The following is a 13,129-nucleotide window of genomic DNA, read 5'->3' as shown; positions in this document are numbered from 1 at the left end:
CCTCTGAACAGAAAATTAGAATCACAGCCTGAAGTCTCTAATAATCAATTAACTAGTCTTAGAGATCAGCTAATAAAACCCTCTTGTAGGTTCAGAGAAGTGAAATGAGAAAATGCACGTAGTATTTCTGATGAGGACGGCTTGGTGACCACAGGCTCGGTGACAGGCACTGGGCTCAGGGGTTATCTCTAAGCCTTTCAAAAATTAGGAGTCTGTGCTAATCTCCTTGTATGATGAGGAAACAGATTTCAAAAGGTAAATGACTTGACCAAGGTACCCCACTGAGTTATACAGAGAACCCTCCTGTTAAAGACACACTTTTCAAGGACCCCACAGGTTTTGGTACATCTAAAACTAGGACACAGCCTCCTCCTCTTTTGAGCTTTTAAAATTTGCTGAGTGTCCTAAATGTCCAACAGCAGGCTACTGTAAATACATCATAGAATGTAATCCCAGTAGTAAAAATGATGTGAAATACTCAAAAGAATTGTTGAGTGAAAGACCGATAATATAACAAGCTGATAACAACAAATAATGTGTATTTTTAGATACATAAATATATCCAAGTGTTCACAGTGGTTGAGTTTGGGAGGTAGGAATTGGGGTGAATTCCATTTTCTTTTTTCCTATGGCAGTTTCTAAATTTTCCACAATGAACACCCGTGACCTTGTTGCTTAACCACGTGGCGTCTCAGTTTTCTCATCTGTAATAGAGTTGTGAGGATTACATGACAAAATCCTATAAAACGCTCAGCCTAGTGCCTGGCCAATTGCATGCGCTAAATAAATGACAGTCACTGAGAAAACAAAAAACCTTATTTTGAAACAAGTTCTATTTTCTCTTTAATTGCACCTAATATATATTTATTTTAAAAGTCAATTAAATTAAAATTAATGCTTAAATTCTTTGAGAGATTACCATCATTCTGGAAGATAATTGTGGTGACAGGGAGGTAAAGCCCAACCAAAGCTGGACTATAGCTAATTTGCATGGAGGCTAACGTTTCTAGTAGTAATGTACTTGGTGCTAAATAATTACTACATAAAAGCCACTGAAATGCAAGTGCAGCAGAAGCTCCAGCTGGAGACTGTACCGTGGTGTTTATCCTGGCATATAGGTTATGTCTCAACATCCAGAAGACTGGTATAGACTGTTTCTCATGCATCGGTTTTCCTGAGGGACTAAGGATTCTACAGGCAAAAACCTAAGGGAACACAGTACAGACATTCCAGTTTAAATAAAATACAATGGGCAGGTTGGCAGGAGAAGGTTCATTTTGACTGTGTTTATTATACTTTGGCTAAGCAAGTGGAGTGTCCAACTGGTCACAATTCAAAACGGGATGGTGCAGAGCTGGTTCTAGAGGAGGCAGGGAGTCATGTGGAAATTTAAAAGAATCTAAGGACTCTGCCTGGAGCAACAGCGTTTGTGGATTGATAAGTCCACGGGCCTGCTGGCCCAATGTATTTTAGAAAAGAAAATTTGCTTTCTTGTTAGGTAGATTCCAAAACCAGCTGATGGGGCCTGCAGGATCGAGGGGCTATTGTTAGACTCCCAGAAAAAGCTAAACGAGCATCCACTTTCCCTCAGTAATCAACCTTAAAAAAAAAAAAAAAAAAGCTGAACAAAATCTGCTCATGTTTTCATTTTTCCTAGTGTCTTTTCAGGATGAGTCCTGATAGATAGTTGAATTACTGCCCTTTGGACAGTGAATGCAGATAGCTGAGCAAAGGGCCTGGAAATTTGGAAATACAGATTGGATGACATTCTTATAACTTAATTATCTTGAGTTCTCTAACATTCTTTTATCTGTCAGCATAACCATATTAAAATTTTATCATTCTTGAATTGTTTATTCCTGCAGTCACAATCACTCCAGGTTGCAATTTTTTCCCCTCTTAAATCTATTGCTATTTCACTATATGATTGTATATATTTCGTCATCTGTTATGATAAAAACTGGCATAACCTTGAGCTTGAATATTTACTATCATTGGATTAGTGTTTGTTAAGATGACACACCCATTCCATTGAGTAAAATCTGAAGCTGCAGCAGGCTGGGAGCTGTGACTCTCAGCATTCAGCAAGGGCAAATATAAATGACTAGGGTACACTCACAGCCAGTTATCAGGATTTTTCTGGTCTCAGTAGGAACGGACTTTTGTCATACATATCACAGGGGTGTGTCGTCCTGCTTTTATAAGCAAATTACACACCTCCATGTGTGATGATTTTGTGATTGTGATACACTGCTCAGTATCCCTTAGAGGAGAAAGCCCAGCCTTCCTCAACCACATGTTCCTGGAAGGACCTAGTGCCTTACACAGCTGTACTTTGTCTCATTTCTATTCCTAAAGAGAGGAGATGGGTTAATAGCTGTATAGGCAGAAAATTGTTTTCAGAAGGAGTTGGGAACAGAGCTGTAAAACCATAATGTCTTCCAGACCAAATCAGACCAACTTTCAGCAATCATAACAGACACTCAGTATTAGTCAGACAGAGAGGGCTTTTCTCCTTTTTTCCAATTATCCTTTAGAAGCTGACTTCTTTTAATAATATTTCTTCATGGTTGGCTTTTCAAGCAAGAGACCCATCTTGATATTTTTTAAAGTGAGCTCTCTATCAATTGTCTTGACTCAAATTTTCCTATGTCTGCCCTTCTATCCTATCTATGATAATTTTAGATGCTCAGATCTCATTTTCTTCTCATACCTCATTTGTATTCATAGCCGCCTAAGCAAAATATCTTTGTTAATGCTTGATATGTACATCAACTCTCCAATGGTACACTGGGTTTTTGGGTCCCCTCAATTGTGTAACTTTCCTTTTGCCTTCTTGCGTGTCTACAGAACCCGATCATTTCAATCTGTTTAGAAATTCCTGGCTTTGTTTCAGTTTTCCTTGTCAAATAAAGTTCCCTTTATTATAGAAGTTACAACTTTTCACTGACTTTTGAGAGAAAATATGCACTCCTCATTTAGATCCAACCTACGTCATTCATATTTGTACAGTTATCCTTATTTCATTGAGTTATTCTCAGTTTACTCACCTTGTTTTTAAGTTCTCTATTGGTATTTTTCTTGGGCAATTTTTTCCTCACTGTTTTAAAGTTTTAAGCGCTAGCCTTCTATATGAAGGTAAACCCTCATTCTGAGGAAGAATCATCAGTAATATTTAAGGATCATAGTAACACACAGGAGCAGCTGGTTCTGCCACAGAACTTTGTTATCACTAAGAATTATATAACTAACTATGCTCAACTTCATTTATCAGATGAATACAGCCAGTCCTTCTTCCTCCCCCTGGGAAAGAAGAACCAATGGGATCCCAAGGAATAAATTAACACGACTATACCGCAGAATCCCCGGACACACATCTTCATCTCTCTCTCTCTTAAAATGGCTTTTGTTTTCTCCGCTTTTAATTATTTTTTTAGGCTTATATAAAAGCTGTCTTTTAATTATATTTTCCCTTTCCTTGATAATGTTACATATATTTTTGAGCTGTTTTTTAGGCTGTTTATAGATATTTTGTGGCAGATAATGAACGATTTGCCTGAAAATTTCAGTTGCAACAATTAATCAGAACTCTTCCTACAACACTAGAGTAGGGCCAGATGAATTTTTGTTCTAGGCTGTGTCTGATCTGTCCTACTCAAAGTTGCAGTGCATGAAGAAGTGACTTTACAATGAAATTGACTCTCGAAAATAAAAATCATGCCAATGAAAAGTTTTAGAACTAAAAGGAAACTTAGTGTTCTAATTCCATAGATTTAGGATTTTATTCAGTATTTATATGCTTAACATCATCAGATCATTTTCCAAATACTTGGGGCTTATTTTTCCCCCACCCCCTGTCCATTTTATTCATTATGAAGAAAGCCTTCTGACTTCTTAAAGGAAAGTACTGGATTTTTAAATTAATTAATTAATAATTTATTTTGGATGTCTATGTTCGTAACATTACAGACATAAATTATTAACTGGTGCAGTAGTGCTATTTAGTATAAGATTTATTTGTTTAGTCACAACAATCAAATAAGGCCTGGAGCTGTTATTTCTTTTGCTTTTTATCTTCCTCAAATAGCTTTTCTCAAACTTTCTCAAGTCCGCTTATCTTTTTTTCCTTCCCCTTTGATCACGCCTTTTAGCTTGCCACTTCTAATCTCCTGTAAGTTGGGAAATATTCAGGTAAATATTATATGTTAAATCATATTTACTAAGGCTCTCAGTGAGTGATCGAGAACGTAATACAGGCTTACATGCTGAAGTAGCCTTTTCAGTTTATTTTTGAAATCTGGGTGGCAACCTTGAGATCTCTAAGGAACTGTAGAATAGGGTATTTCTGTCACCTAAACCTACTAAGAGGGCATTGGCGTTGACCTATAATACTTGATTGAAGACAGTCTGATATCCATGCATTTGAATGAATGTGCAAAATACTACAGACCTGAGAGAAAACTGAAATTCCAGTCTTTCACATGTATTTTAATTTATAATTTTGGATTGTGTCCTATGTTCTACAATTTTCCTTATGTCAATAAACTGCTCCATTTTGAAAGGAATGCACAGGGCACACTCATTTTAGAGCCATAGAGTGAAATGCATTCAGAAAATCCTATGCCCCTGAGCTAGGAAATGAAAGAAGCACTTTGTCAGGGATGCTGGCTTCCCAGGTCTTTCCTTTGCCAAGGAGATAAATGGAAATATTAGAGAATAGCTGACAAAATAGAAGCACCAATGGACAGATCTTTCTTTGTGAGTAATGGAGCACTATTCTTTCTAAATGTCAGTGTTCTCCAAACAGCAGATGCTTTCAATGATCTTTCTCACATACTGGCTTCTCACCTTAGAAGGAAACATTATATATATATATATATATATGTATATGTATATGTATATGTATATGTATATGTATATGTATATGTATATGTATATGTATACATATATACACACATTTCCAGACAGTGATGGTAAGCAAAGTCAAAAGGAGAAAGAGGTGAACTGCACTAGATCCCTGCATGACTACTGGTAGCAGAAATTCTAAAAGTTCAAATTAGCAACAGGAAAGTCTCACTATTTCTTCTGATTAACAGGGGTGAGTGGGAACAAACACAGTAAATCAATTTCAAAGTCAGAGCATCCTGGTTCTGTGAATTCCAGCCATCACAGGGAATGGATTCTGGGAAACATTTGTTTTTCCTCTAATCTCTACGTATCAGTGTGTACATATATCCCATGTTTCTGCTTACCCAGATGTAAAACTGTTCATTTCAAAATGGAATGTCAACATATTTATATTAGTTTTTCTAAAAGGGAATCATTTGTTAATATTCTTTCTTATATGGCAACTTTTATGTTGTTAGCTGACACTGAATGTTAGGAAGTTCAGTATTTACCTCGAATTTCTTATTTTATTAACTTTATGTAGTATTTTTATCTGTTTGACATTTAACTTATTAGATCTTATAGATCTGCTTTAGCATATTTTGTCATTAATATATTCAGAAACTTGGTTTTGTTTTGTTTTAATGTGATCAATTGCAGTCTTTGATGCCCTGAATCATCACACGCTCAACTGAAAACTTGCATTTAGACTCTGCTCTTCACAGGTTTACATGCTCATCAATATGAGTCATACGGAAGAGAGTGAGTTCATGTGATATTTTCAACATGTATGACTTATAAATAATTACCTGCTGCTCGGTCATTTAAAATTATAAACCACGATCCTTCCCCATCTTACTTTGTGAACTATTTTCTTGTATTCCCAGAGATTTTGTTTTAGAATGAGAGTGAACTTATTGAAGTTTTTAAATGTTTTAATAAATGCTCTGCAGTTTTATTTCTTATCCGTCAACATTCCTTGTTCAGAGTAATGAAAATGGGATGAGAAGGAGAGGTAGTAGAGTATGCTTCTTAAAGAAAAGGAAAAAAATTTTTGAACAGAAAATTGACATGTAAACAGAAGTAATAGACAAAATAAAATAACTATGATTTGAATTATAGTAAGAGCTGGAACTAAAGTTTTACATTTTTCATGATAATTAAAAATTTTATTAAAAAATTTTAAAGGCATGCTTTGTATTTTAAGTAATGAAATTTAAAGCAGTCAGGCTGTTTGCATCCCTAGTCATGGAATAAACTAACGGAATTTCAGAGCTATCATTTTAGGAAAAAATGATCTTAGGACTTCCAAGTGATTGTGATGCTGTTTCCGACACAGAATCCAAAAGAATTGTATGCTATACATACTTTCCCCCCAGGTTGGGCTCATTGAGAATAACGTCATTGTTAGGAGCAAGAGCAGAGAGGCACAGTGGGAATAAACACAAGGGAAGTGGGGGTTAGTATATGGACAAAAGTTCCTATGGAACTGTCAAAACCTAACCTGGGCAAGACCCTGGGCATCTATGACCACCTTAGAAATAGGAAAATGTCTAGATTGTCATTTCAAAACATATTAATCACCAACAACTTTGTATGCATAGTTGAGATCTCACAAAATAATGACTTCATCCTGCCACATTGACATTGTTTACTCCCTATTGGCTTTTGGCTCTGTCCTTGCTTCTCATTGCTCAACTTGGTGCTCTGGCTTTGCCAAATTCCCAGCAATCTTACATGCTCCAGCGCGATGTCAAGTTGGCCCTGGCTCTCCTGTGTATGTCTGCGTTGTTGGTTCACCCATCCCTGGCATCCCCACTGTTTAATTTTTTGGCCCAGTCTCCTGAACTTTGAACTTTTTACTGTTCCAAGTGGCTTCCCTCCCTAAGAGAAAATAGCTCTTTTAGTTCCCTGGGAGAAAATAAATGTCCAGCTCTGGACCTTCCTTCCTGGTTTCCTCACTCCTAAAAGTCAACAGTTAAAATACTTAGAGACTTACTCCTGCCTGCATTTGTGTGCTTCCCTTTTTGGGGTTCACATTCCCCTCAATGGGATGCATTAACTTTTTAGGTCCCATCTATTTCATGGAGTGGCACAAAAATTATATACTGCTCTCTGCCATTTGCAGGCTCTAATACATTCATACGCTACTCAATCAGCCCACAAATTATTAAAGAGTCAGTTTATGTACTCATAATTATGTGTACTCATAATTGTGGTAGGCATTTGTGGTAGACATGTGGTAGACATAGTCAATGTTTTTGGCTTTAAGGAGCTTATTTTATTTAGCCTTGTTGAGATAAAAGTTAAGTTTGTGTGAATGGACTACAAAACACACACCGCTCCACTCCAGCACATGAGTAAAATTCCCAGGAGGGGAAGCTCGACAGAGGGGACAACAATTCAGTCAGATTCTGACATTTTCTTAGTTGAAGCTATCTTCTTGGTCGTTGCTTCTGCTACTTTATTCTGTGTCTTGTCTGTACTTTCTTCAGGCCAATAATACAACAAGAATCTTTTATCATATTCACTTTAGCACAGTAGATAGCGATGGCCAGACTTTCATTCTCAAAACTATTATCATTCATTAAATAAAAATATTATTAAATAGTAGGTAAAATAAAATGTTAAGAAATAACAAAAAATCCTGACATCTTTCTGCATCATTTGCCAATGGTGATGGTATCTATGATGGGAGGAGAGGGCAGAGAGTTTTGCAGAATAAGTACATGTCAAGGGGTTACAAGTCATGAATAGCACACCATAATTCAGGGCCAGTTCTTTCCTTTGCTCTTATGGGCTTCAGCAGAAAGTAAAGTTTTCTGATTCTAAGGTACTAGCAAAAGGAAAAAAGACATAATCCAAGCTCAAATCTTCCACGTCTGAGAGCAACATTCACCACAGAACCAGCCTTCTTTAGGTTAGAACATGTATACATCCACCTTCACTAGTCTCTTTCTCTCTCGCTTCCTACCTGCTTTTTGGCCATGTACTCACTGGAGATCATCTTGTTTTCTAACATTCTGGAACCCATCAGTTGTAAACGATATTCTCCAATGAAAAACATACAACTGATAAAAATCAATCCTTTTCTATGTCAAGCCTTTCCAGCATGTCCCAGACACAAAGGGAAAGTCACTTCAAATTTCTCTTCAGAGACTCTCGCCTACTTCAAACTATGTATAGGCAGTGAGCATTAAATAGTACTTTATCACCGCCTGCATTAGGTTTCCAGCCCAGCCTCTTCAAGTTACTTTAAAAAAGGGAGAGTTGGATGGGTCTAGAATTAACCACAAAAATATGCAAATACAATGTTAATGTCTATTTATTGAAGTTTGTATATGCAGATAATGATCCTGGAATTTGTGACAGGTAATCTAGCCTTCATTGACAATTTTCTATTAGCGATTCACAAGCTCAGTAGCTACTAAACTAAACCATTTTCCCTTGTAGGCTGCATGTATGATCGTTGTCTCCATCCCCACCTGAAAATATCTTTGCTGCTGTGGTTTCAATTCTCAAGGACTCAGTCTCCAGACTACAGTATCTAGGCTCACACTGAGAATTTCAGAGTGAAGTTAAAAGGACAGCTGTTCCTCTTAAAGAGCATTTTCCCCCTGGCAGGGGCTGGAAATCTGTTTTCTTGCCTGCTTGCCCTTCACTCCTACAATGCCATATACTCGTTGGTGGTTGACCCTTTCTTGGCCCTTTGGCCACATGCTTCTAGCTGCTCAGTCAACTTGTAAGGATCTCCCGAGTGCTTATTGTTTGCATGGACTTTGAGCCTCTTGCCACCTTCTGCTCTTGGAGGTTTGTCTATTTGAATTTGGACTCAGCTGCTGCCTACCTTTCTTGTTCTCATGGAGACTGCTTCCTGGTCTTGAAGTCCGAATACTTGATCTCATGAATATAGAGAGCAAGTTGCTTTTCAGGTAATTAAAGGTCAGAATTATCTCTCTGTAATTATTGCTTCCTCTCCAAGACTATCCTTGTAAAATCCAGTCTCTCCCTGTGTTTGTTGCTGACTTGCTTCCGTTTTCTCTGTGGTGCTTCATCACATGAATTTGAGTCTTTATATATCTGTTTCCAAAATGTTGAAATGAGGTGTGCTTGATTTGGGTATGAGAAGACTGATTACTGTTCAGAACTCATTTCTGATTGAATCATTATTGGTAATGAGGACTAGTGCTTAAGGGATTTCTTTTGAAACTGGAAACAAAGTATAGTATGGTTGGTGTCCATGACAACCAAACCCCAATTGTGGAAAGGTTGTTAATTCCTGTTTCTAAATTAGGTTTGGGGAAGTCAGGAGAGAAGGTGAACTAAAGGAAAAAGCACTGGATTTTCTACAGACTTAGGTTCTTACCTGAGAACTATTTGCTTACGCTATAGGTAACTTCAGGCCTGTCACTTAACATCTCTGAATGTTAATTCCTTCCAGACTTCCTACTGTTGGTTAAAGAATCAAGTAAGACAATATACACAAAGGGTCTAACATAATTCTGAGACCAAAATAAGTTCTTAATAAATGTTACTAACCCATATTCTCTCTTATCAGACCCACCATTCTTTACACCGCTACTACTCTACACACAATTTGATCATGACAATTTCTTCCTTAGATCCTTCAGTATCTTAGAATGAAATAAAAACTCTTAAAATGAGACAAAATTCCTAAGCATGACCACAATGTCTGATTTTACACATGAAGGCACCTGAAACATAATGATATATACATTTGGGAGGACATTCCGTCCTGCCCACCACCCTCTTTAATTTTCCAGAAAAACCTTCTTTACCTTTCAGTGCTGCCATTCACCTGTTTACAAGTTTAGGGTTGAAAGAAGGCTGTCCATGTGGAAGGTAACATAAGGTAATATAAGAACTGAGCAAAATCTTGAGCAGATGGTAGGTTTTTCTGCTGGATGGATAGAGAGTGATGGACTATCAAAGGGAGAGACTAGAAACATAGTTTCTCTGGGTGCCTGATATACTAATGTCTGACAATTAAGTTTGCGAACATGTTGCAACGGTGTTGCTAAACTTTTTTGATATCAGAGGGATTATTCACTATGAATTTGTACCAACTGGACCAACAGTTAACCAAGTTTACTATTTGGAAATGCTGTGTGAAAAAGTTAGATGAAAACGACCTGAACTTTTCACCAGCAATTCATGGCTCTTGCATCGCGACAATGTACCACCTCAGATGGCACCGTCTGTGAGGGAGTTTTTAGCCAGTAAACAGATAACTGTATTGGAACACCCTCCCTACTCACCTGATCTGGCCCCCAATGTCTTCTTTCTTTACCCGAAGATAAAGGAAATGTTGAAAGGAAGACATTTGATGCCATTCAGGACATCAAGGGTAATACAATGACAGCTCTGATGGCCATTCCAGAAAGAGTTCCAAAATTGCTTTGAAGCGTGGACTAGGTGCTGGCATTGCTGCATAGCTTCTCAAGGGGAGTACTTCGAAGGTGAACGTAGTAAATTTCAGCAATGAGCTATGTAGCACTTTTTCTAAGATGAGTTCATGAACTTAATTGTCTGACCTCATATGTTGTTCACTGGGGTGGAAACTGGACCATTTATGAACTTACTTCCCAGGGAACACCTGAATGGGAGTAGTAGACATGCTTACTTAGGTGCACGCTTGTAGATCTCAGGTCAATGACTTTCCCCAAGTACATGTGTTGCTTGCTCTGCACCTCATTCCTTTGTCTCTCACACTGTCTCTCATCACATCTCTGTCATCTTCTCTCTTTCTCCACATTGGGGAATTCTTTCTAGACTATAGTTAAAAAGCTATCTCTAAATCACAATCCCTTGCCTGAGACCAAAGTATCATCCCTTCCCTGAGGCCAATGAAATCATACCTTGGAGGCACAGATGAGAAGGGAATACTAAAAATAAAAATACATTGGTATTATTTCAAAGATCATATATAAATGTAATCCCAACACACAGAAATGTTCTGGAACCTATCCTCCATGTGAATAATAATTATGTAAAAAAATGTGTTTATAATTTCAATAAAAGTTATTAGGAATGTATTGCCTGCTGCTGTAACTGTGACACTAGGGTAGATTGCTTCCCAGCATCCTATTCACATGATTACTAAGTAGCTGAACTGAGGACTCTTCCAGTTCTGAGCTGGACAGATAAGGACCCAGAGCAACCTGAGGGCACTGAAAACCCTTCAAGGCAATTTCAAGCTTGCTTCCTGCCTTGTTTTCCTCCTCTCACTTGAGCTTTTTTACTTTGTAACAACTAGTGGCCTTTCCTTTGTGTGTGTGTGTGTGTGTGTGTGTGTGTGTGTGTGTGTGTGTACACATTTAGTTTTATTATAACAAAGCAACTTGTACACTTTTGACGTTTAAAACTGAGCATCATCTTTCCTTTCCAGTGAAACAAAAAGAAAATTTTAAAATAAAGAGGAACAAAATTACAATAGAGGATATCAATTCCGAATAAGATCCTACAGCTTCTGCTGATTCGCCCATCGAGTGGCAGGGCTCAAGTCATCATTAGGAGAAAATTTTATTTTAAAAGTGTCATCTTAAACTGCAAGGATGTCTGTTAAACATCACAATTAAACATGGCAAAGGAGAAGCCATGTTGTCAAAATGCCCACTTAACCCACCCAAACATCTCAAACCCACCCTTTGCTGACCTTCTATAATCCCATTTTTAATTTATTTTTTCTTTTTACAAGAGAAAGTACACAGATACATGTTGGTAAATGCTAACTGTCCATATTCACATAGAGACACAGTGTAATCTCTGAGCCCAATATACAGAGAAAGGAGGAAAAAAGCTAGAATTCTATGCACTACTACACAGGGGCCTAGCACCCTCCAGCTTCCAGCAGAACTAAGGGAGCAGAAGGTTTTTCTTTTTTCCCACAGAGCATGGTGGTGTTGATTCCATAAAGCTTTTGTTGAGACAGGAAGGGATAAAAATGAATTTGGAATAGAAAGGGCAGAGATTCTTTTCCCAATGTATTCTGCTGAAGTTATTTCCCCTCAAATAAGGTGAGAACCATGGTGTAAAGAAGAGAAAAGAGACCTCAAAAACAGGGTGACAGCAACAAGAGGAAAAAATAAAAAAATAAAAGAGTGCAACTTGCTCCCAGGGACTGGAGAAAATTAAAAAAGGTTGGAATCCATCAATGTTCCATTAGTCATCTTCTCCTTCATCTTCCTCTCCTTCCTTCCCCTCATTATCATCTTCGTCTTCTTCACCTTCATCCTCATCCCCTTCGTCATCAATATCTTCCAACCCTTCCTCTTCTTCATTATCATCAAAACCTTCTTCTCCTTCTTCTTCATCATCCACGTCAGGAACCAAGTAGTACTGTAGCGGATTTGGCCAAATATCACCTTTGATGACTTCTCCTCACTCATCTGCACCTGCCTCAGAATGGTCAGTAAACCAGGTAAAGAAGCTCTCTGCTTCCTCATGCTGTCTCTTCCTGCTGGCTTTATTCTGTGTTTGACTTAAATGTTTCGTCAAATTCTTTCCATATTTCCATTTGATTTCAGTGGACTTTGAAGATGGATCACCACTCTCATTCAGATGAAATTCTTTAGAGAGAACTTGATTTTCGAAGTAAGGATTTTCATCAAAATAAAAATCTATTCTGTAACCTGATTTTATATCTTCAAATTCTGTCACTTCAACTCTTGTCAAATAATGCTTCTTCATCTTCTTCCCCAAGCAGTGCAGACACTTGTGGATGGTTGACAAATGTTGTTACCCCAAAATTTGGGATATTGGTGATCAATTTGGACCTCTTCTGAAAAAATGGTTGGCGGAGTTTGTTATATTTCTGTTCTACTTTCAAAATCTCCTCACTGGCTTGTTCATTAAGTCTGTCTATTTCATTTTGTACTTTATCAATATGTTCAATTGCTTCTTGTTGCTCTTTTTCTCCCTTCGGCAAGTCCAGAGAGGTCAATGTCTTCTCCGGCTTGGGGGCAGGAGGCAGTCTTGGTTTCTTCATTTGAGGTGGGAGTGAACACTGGCATTTGGGGGCCATACTGTGAGGAAAGTCAGAGAACGAGACCCAAAGGAGGATGAACATCAGGAAGAAGCTGAGAACTTGGCCTTTCCTTTTAACAAGGATTTCTTTTCTCCCTTGTGGGCTGTGACAAAACAGTCTCTGCAATTCTGGCCTTATACCATGTCTCTAAAGTTAATAGATAGGGTTTTTGTTGTTTGTTCCTTTTTAGCAAAA

General features: G+C 37.8%; 1 protein-coding gene and 1 pseudogene across 1 annotated transcript in view; one reads left to right on the top strand and one right to left on the bottom strand.

Moving 5' to 3' along the window:
* The window catches only part of ARHGAP24 (Rho GTPase activating protein 24), a 697,105-nt gene that overhangs the window by 219,327 nt on the left and 464,649 nt on the right, over window positions 1-13,129 (top strand). The gene's annotated exons all lie outside the window — the stretch shown is intronic.
* On the bottom strand, window positions 11,996-12,931 carry LOC109447209 (protein SET; annotated as a pseudogene).

The sequence above is a fragment of the Rhinolophus sinicus genome, linkage group LG02, assembly GCF_036562045.2.
Source record: "Rhinolophus sinicus isolate RSC01 linkage group LG02, ASM3656204v1, whole genome shotgun sequence".
NCBI lineage: Eukaryota > Metazoa > Chordata > Mammalia > Chiroptera > Rhinolophidae > Rhinolophus > Rhinolophus sinicus.
The sequence above is the reverse complement of the archived record's forward strand: the minus strand, read 5'-3'. Positions and strand labels throughout refer to the sequence as shown.